Genomic DNA, 6,350 nt, shown 5'->3' on the forward strand with positions numbered 1-6,350 from the left:
TCCAGGTAAGCTGGCTTAGACTCAGCTTTTCAAATAACTCTTGCTCATCTGCTTTACAAGGTAAAAAGGCCAATTTGTGCAGATTCTGCAGATTCAGTAATGACTTCTTTGTTGCCAGAGCTTTTGTTGACTAATCTGTAGTTTGTAGAATCACATAATCATGGAGTATCCTAAGTTGGAAGGGGCCCACAAGGACCATCGAAGTCCAACTCATTGTCCTGCACAAGACACCCCAACAGTCAGAGAATGTCTTGGTTTGGAGAGGACCTTCAAGAGCATCTCATTCCTCACCCTGAGCCTGGGAGTGTTGCCCAAGTGCTCCTGGAGCTCTGGCAGCCTCAGGGCTGTGCCCATTCCCTAGCAGTGCCAGCACCCTCTGGGGGAAGAACCTTTCCCTGATACCCAGCCTGGCCAGCTCCGTTCCCTCAGGTCCTGTCCCTGGTCACAGGCAGTAGAGATCTGAGCTGCCTCTGGGGGGAAGCTGCAGACCCCATGAGGGCTGACCTCAGTCTCCATGCTGAACAAACCAAGGGACCTCACATGTGCCATTCACCATCTGTAGCCCTCTGTATGTGCTCTTCAATAGCTTTATACCCACACCTGGAGGCACCTCAAACTGCCCCCAGGACTCGAGGTGAGGCCCCCCCAGTGCAGAGCAGAGCAGGACAGTCAGCCCATGCTGGGCCTGATGTCCCCAGGACAGGGCTGGCCCTTGGGGCTACCAGGGCACTGCTGGCTCCTGTTCCACTTGCCCTCAGCCCAAACTCCCAGGTCTCTTTCTGTGGTGTTGCTCTCCAGCCTCTTGTTCCCCAGTTTCTCTGGACATCCATGTCCAGTCCCCGGTGCAGAAGCTGGCACTATTCTTTGTTAAACTTCATGTCATTGCCTATCTCTGTGTTCCTCCCTGACGTGCCCAGATGTGAGCAGCAGGCCTCAGCCAGAGTTGGCTTTCAAGATGAATTCTGGGCACTATAGGACTAACACCATCAGTATGATTTAGCTAAAAATGGATGACTGAGGTGTTTATGCCAGCTGTTGAAGACCAAACTGGCTGCTTTAGAAACATTAACATTGTGTAGTTCCCTGCAAGAAATGTATCATTTTAAGAAGCTTTCCCAATTTACATGAATATAGGTTAGTTTTAGGGGTATTTTAGGGGAAGACCGTCCCAGCCAAGACCTGGGCTCTGGCCAAGCTCTGGCCCCTGCTGGTAGGAAGTGTGCCATCAGATCCAGGAGTTTCTGTGCTAAAAATATCACTTTGACTTGGTGATTTGAGCCTATAAAAGCTGGACCTGTTTTTGGGGTGAATTTGTAGACCTCACCTATGGGTGGATGCACTATGTGGGATTTTCCCAGTTGCTGGGAAGGGTTGTCACTGTAAAACGGGGCTCCCCAGTGACTGCAGGCTCTGGCTGATGGTGGAGTGTCCAGGCAGTTGGTGATGGATCTTTCTCAATCACTGTCCTTTCTCTCATATAGTAATCATTAGCTGCATTATCTTGCTTCTTTTTGCTTGTTGCTGAAGCTGATCATGTCGTTGTATTGAATTTATCATTTCACTTTTGTGTTACCTTAACATTCATAGTAAAACAAAACCATTCTTTCCACTGGTGCCTGTCCTTTAAATCACCCCAGCCAATTGGCAGAACATTCCAATGGCACCAAACTTGTGCACACTGACTATACTTTGTTTTTTGCCCTAGCTCCAGAGGAAGATCTGTGCTTGTCTAAGCTGGCCCTCTGCCTTGCCTCTTGACTTCTGATACTTGGGAATTGCATGTTCCTGTGCCCTTAGGGTGTGATGCTTAAAAAATTACCAACATGGAGGGACCCCAGCACCTTCAAAAACATTTCTCCTGACAACCTTACTGACTTAATTCCTTGAGCAGGCTGAACTCTGCTCTCCTCCTGGCCAGGGTGGAAATTTTGCTGACACTTTTCCTGCTGTCATCAAAGATTTTAAACTTGATTGCTTTGTGGTCACTGTGGCCAAGACAGCTGCTAACCACCACCTCCCTTACGAGACCCTCTCTGGTGACAACAGATCATGCAGGGCACCTTTCCTGGTCAGCTCCCTTAGCACCTGTACCATGAAGTTGTTATCCAAGTGTTTTTGGAATTTTCTGGACCAGTTTTACTAGCTATGTGGTGTTCCCAGTTAACATCTGGCAAGTTGAAGTCAGACAAGGACAAGGTGATGGATTAACAGCTGTTCCTTAGTGTCATGGTCCTAGCTGGGCAGCCTATGGTTGTTACCAGCTTTGTTTGTTTGTTTGTCCCTTAATCTTACCCAAGGATTAATTACCAGGCAAGGGGATGATGAGGGTTGTATAGCTGTGAAAACCTGGCTGGCTTTTGGGTTTTATCTTTGTAAGCTTCCATCTGCATGTAAGCCTGCCAGTGAGGGGACAGCACTGCGGGCAGCCTGAACTCAGAAATTAGGCTCTTGTATTCCAGACTGGTGAACCATCCTGTCTGCTAGGAGGTGAGGGATTTCACCAGTTCTTCAAATTAAAATATCACCTCCTTGATGTTCCTTGAAGTGGATTCAGAACTTCCATGTTTACTACAGCTCAGCTTTTTAGAGTCAAAGGTTGTAAACACCTCTGCAGAGAATACCAAAAAAGCTGCCAGCTCTTTCCATATAAGCACTATGTTAATAATAGTTTGGTATATCCCAAATGTTGTACTAAGATGTGGCCTCAAGGAAAAATTGTGGTTAGACTGCAATTAAGCAATTCAGGAAATCAAAACTGATTTTCTCTTAGCTTCCTGTTAGGAATTACTCTTCTTGTGTTGCTGCTTTGTGACTCATTAGGGGGTTTTTGTTGATTTTTTTGTTGAGGAGTGGTAAGAATTGAAACTGGGGACACAGTACAAACCCGTTAAGAAGCTGTAAGTGTGTAAGCAGTGCTGGGATCTCAGATGAAAGAAGCTGAGTAAACAGAGATTACTCAGTTTGATTGCTTTGATTACAATAATCAAAGTTTGCAATAAGCACATAACTTGTCTCCCAAGTAGCAGTTCTTGAAAAACTGGTGTCAGATAAACACAGTGCCAAAACCCTGAAACTTTTTAACTTCCTTGAGTGACCCAGAAGTGCACTGGAGGACAGGTACATCAGAGGCAGGTTACATAAGTGGTTCCCAGCCTGTCTGCAGCCTGGGATCATGCTGCCTTAGCTCCATCTGAGCCACAAGGCTGGGCAGAGCTGAAGGGACACAGGGCTCATGTGGTGCCTCATCCTGAAGGTTTGCACAACTGAGCAATGGGGAACATTTGGTTAAGGGAGCCCACTTTCCCTTGCACAGCAATGCTACCTCTCAGCTGAGGCACAAGGAACTTGGGCTGCAGCAGCTTTACTGCAAGCACCTCCTCTGTCTTCACTTACATGTCATCCCTCATGGTTCCCAGCCACAGAAAAACAGCTCTGCAAGGGTTTAGTCACACAAATTTCAGGTAGTTAATGTGTAAATATGGGGCTCAAGCAGCTGAGGTTGTAGAACAAACTGGTGCCAAGTCACAAGTGGCTTTGCTGTGAACTTTTCAGTTCCTTGGTAGCAAGTTTGTAGCACTGCTTCATGGAGTCACCAATGGGGTCCAGTGGTGGATGCCCCAGCCCTGGAAGTGTTTGAGACCAGGTTGGATGAGGCTTTGAGCAACTTGGTCTAGAGGAGAGCTCACCTGCCCATGGCAGGGACAGTTGGAACAAGATAAGGTTTTAAGACGCTTCCAATCCCACCCATGAACACCAGGAAAGTGCTACAACATGTAAAGTGAAAAAATAAAGAGCCTTTACACAGGGATAATTCCTCTGCAGCCTGAATTTCACCATGTGCCTTGAGTTTTATTTGCCATTGCAGGGGAATTTGTTGGTATAATTTTGCATTGTGCAGCACATTGCTTGAACAGAGATAACTGTGTCTCTTGTGTGTGCAGCAGCAGGTGGGGAGGCACTCAGGTGACCCCTGTTGCACACAAACAAGTCTAAAAATAACTTCTTCCTCCTTTCTCCTTTTTCATGTGTCAAGTTTGATTATGAAGTAATTTGTGGGATTCAGAACAACACCCTAGTGCAGTATTTTTTTCTTTTTCTTCCTGCTACCCAAGAGTTAAGCTAGTAATCCCTGTCCTCTTGCTGTGGCATGTGTTCAACTCATGTTATGAAATCAGCAGTTTTTTGATTGCATCCAAAACATATGTCCAGTTCTTTCAGAATAATCCTCCCTTGCTGTTTTTTAAGCCACAAATGCAGTGAGTTCCCTCTTAATTTTATTTTTTTTAATAAACTCTCCAGATGTATTAGGCCTGTGGATCCCATCCCCAAAAAGCTTCTTTAGGTAGAGGTACATATATAGGGCAGTTTTTGACTCTGCTTAGAAGTAAAGAATGGATGGTGATCAATTATTCCTTAAAAGGCCAAACACCAGTGACATTTGTGTGTCACTTGTGTAGGACAGAGGAAATGGAGAAAATTGGACATGATTTTGTATGACTGTATTCATTAGTGGATCTGGCCTGTCTCCTCATGTTGCTTCCAGGAATAAAGTTTCCTCTAAAAGGGTGGGACTCAGCCAGTTTCGTTTCAGTGCTGATGGATCAGCACTGAGATGCCCAGAGGGGATGGAGAGAGACTCAGCCAAATGAAAATCAGACAGCAAACCTAACATGTACTTTGCTAACAAAAGCCAAGAAGTGAGAAAGCAGGATCTTGCTTACAAGAGGAAATTCCTGTAGCATGACAGTAGAACATGCGAGCTTTGCCCCTCAGAAACAGAGACCTCAAGAAAAAAATAAAGGACTTTTACTATTAAGGTGATGGGAGGTTTTTGCAGTTATTTTTTTTTTCTTCCCTCTACACATCTGAAGGGGAGAAGGAGATGGAGAGGAGGATGCAGCAACTCCAGACATGTATTGTGTTGGCTTGTGGCTGGCTGCCAGGTCCCACAGCCATGCTCTCACCTCCCCTCCTCAGCAGAGTAGCAAGAAAATACCACAAAACAGCTTTGAGATAGAGACAGGGAGATCACTCACCAGCCACCACCATGGACAAAAGACAGGAAATGAGGAAGAGAAATTGCTTTCCAATTAAAAATACAGTAGTATAATGTGGCACTGAACCAAAATTAAAACCACTTTCTCTCCACTCAGCCCTTTTGCCTAGGCTCAACTTCACACTTGACTATCCTACCTCTTTTCCCCTGTTGAGGGGGATGGGGAAGGAGGATGAGATCAGTTTGTAATGCTCTGTCCCTGCTGCCCCTTCCACCTCATGCTCTGCCCCTGTTCACAGCTGAAGCTCCTGCTGGGAGCCTGCTCCTGTGTGGGATCTCCATGGGCTGCAGCTTCCTCAAGACCATGTCCAATTGCTCCAGGGTGGGGTCCTCCACGGGCTGCAGGGTGGATCTGCCTCATCATGGCCTGCAGCAGGGGCTGCAGGGGAATCTCTGCTCTGGTGCCTGAGCATCTCCTGCCCCTCCTTCTTCCCGGGCCTTGGTGCCTGCAGGGCTGTGGCTCTCACATCTTCTGGCTCCTCCCTTCCAGCTGCAGCTGTGCCACACTGGATTTGTCTTGGAGGCCTCTTGAGCCAGCTCTGCCCAAAACAGGAACAGGTTCTGGTGTCAATGTGCAGAGGCCAGCACTGCCCTCCTTGTTCCCTAAATTTATCCTTGCAAACCCACTACTACACACATACTACATGTATGCATGATGTTGGGGGATAATGTGTAACCTTCCCCGTGGGAGCCTGTGCAGCATCACGGTGAGCACAGCATGTGCTGGCCATCACAGAACTGCAGGGTCGCACAAGGAGCTTGAAGGTGTCTCGGGGTCAGGATCTCTGGGATGTGCTGCCAGTGCTGGTGATGGCAGTGGAGCGACAGGCTTTTCCCAAAGAGGAGTGCCTGGCACGCCGTCCGTCCATGGGGCTGCTGGGAGTGTCCCGTCCATCGGGAATGTGCAGCTGCACGTGTGGCAGGCACAGCTCTGAGAAGCTGTCGGGGGATCAAGGCAGCAGGGATTTTGCCAGCCTTGCTCTGTGGGGTCTGTAATGAGAGCCAAAGTTTTAAGCCCCTTCTGGGGCCGGCATGGTACTCAAAGGCCTTGGGCAGCTGAGCTGTTTTCATGGATATGGGGACACTACAAGTGAACGAGGTACATAAAACGCAGCCCCTGCGTCTCCGCCGGGGATGGCTGTGGTGTCCATTACATGGCTGGGAGCAACGGGGCACCTGGCAGCTGTGGTGAGGCTGTTTCCACGGCCCATGATGTCTTGGGAATGAGATCTAGATTGAGTTCAGATTTGAGTGTCTTCAGCAGTGTTGCCTGAAGGCAGCAGTGCTGTGGCAT

General features: G+C 47.9%; 1 protein-coding gene across 1 annotated transcript in view; it reads right to left on the minus strand.

The window, feature by feature from the left end:
* The window catches only part of NDRG3 (NDRG family member 3), a 378,731-nt gene that overhangs the window by 297,117 nt on the left and 75,264 nt on the right, over window positions 1–6,350 (minus strand). The window lies entirely within an intron of this gene.

The sequence above is a fragment of the Erithacus rubecula genome (genome assembly GCF_903797595.1).
Source record: "Erithacus rubecula genome assembly, chromosome: 18".
NCBI classification, from domain to species: domain Eukaryota; kingdom Metazoa; phylum Chordata; class Aves; order Passeriformes; family Muscicapidae; genus Erithacus; species Erithacus rubecula.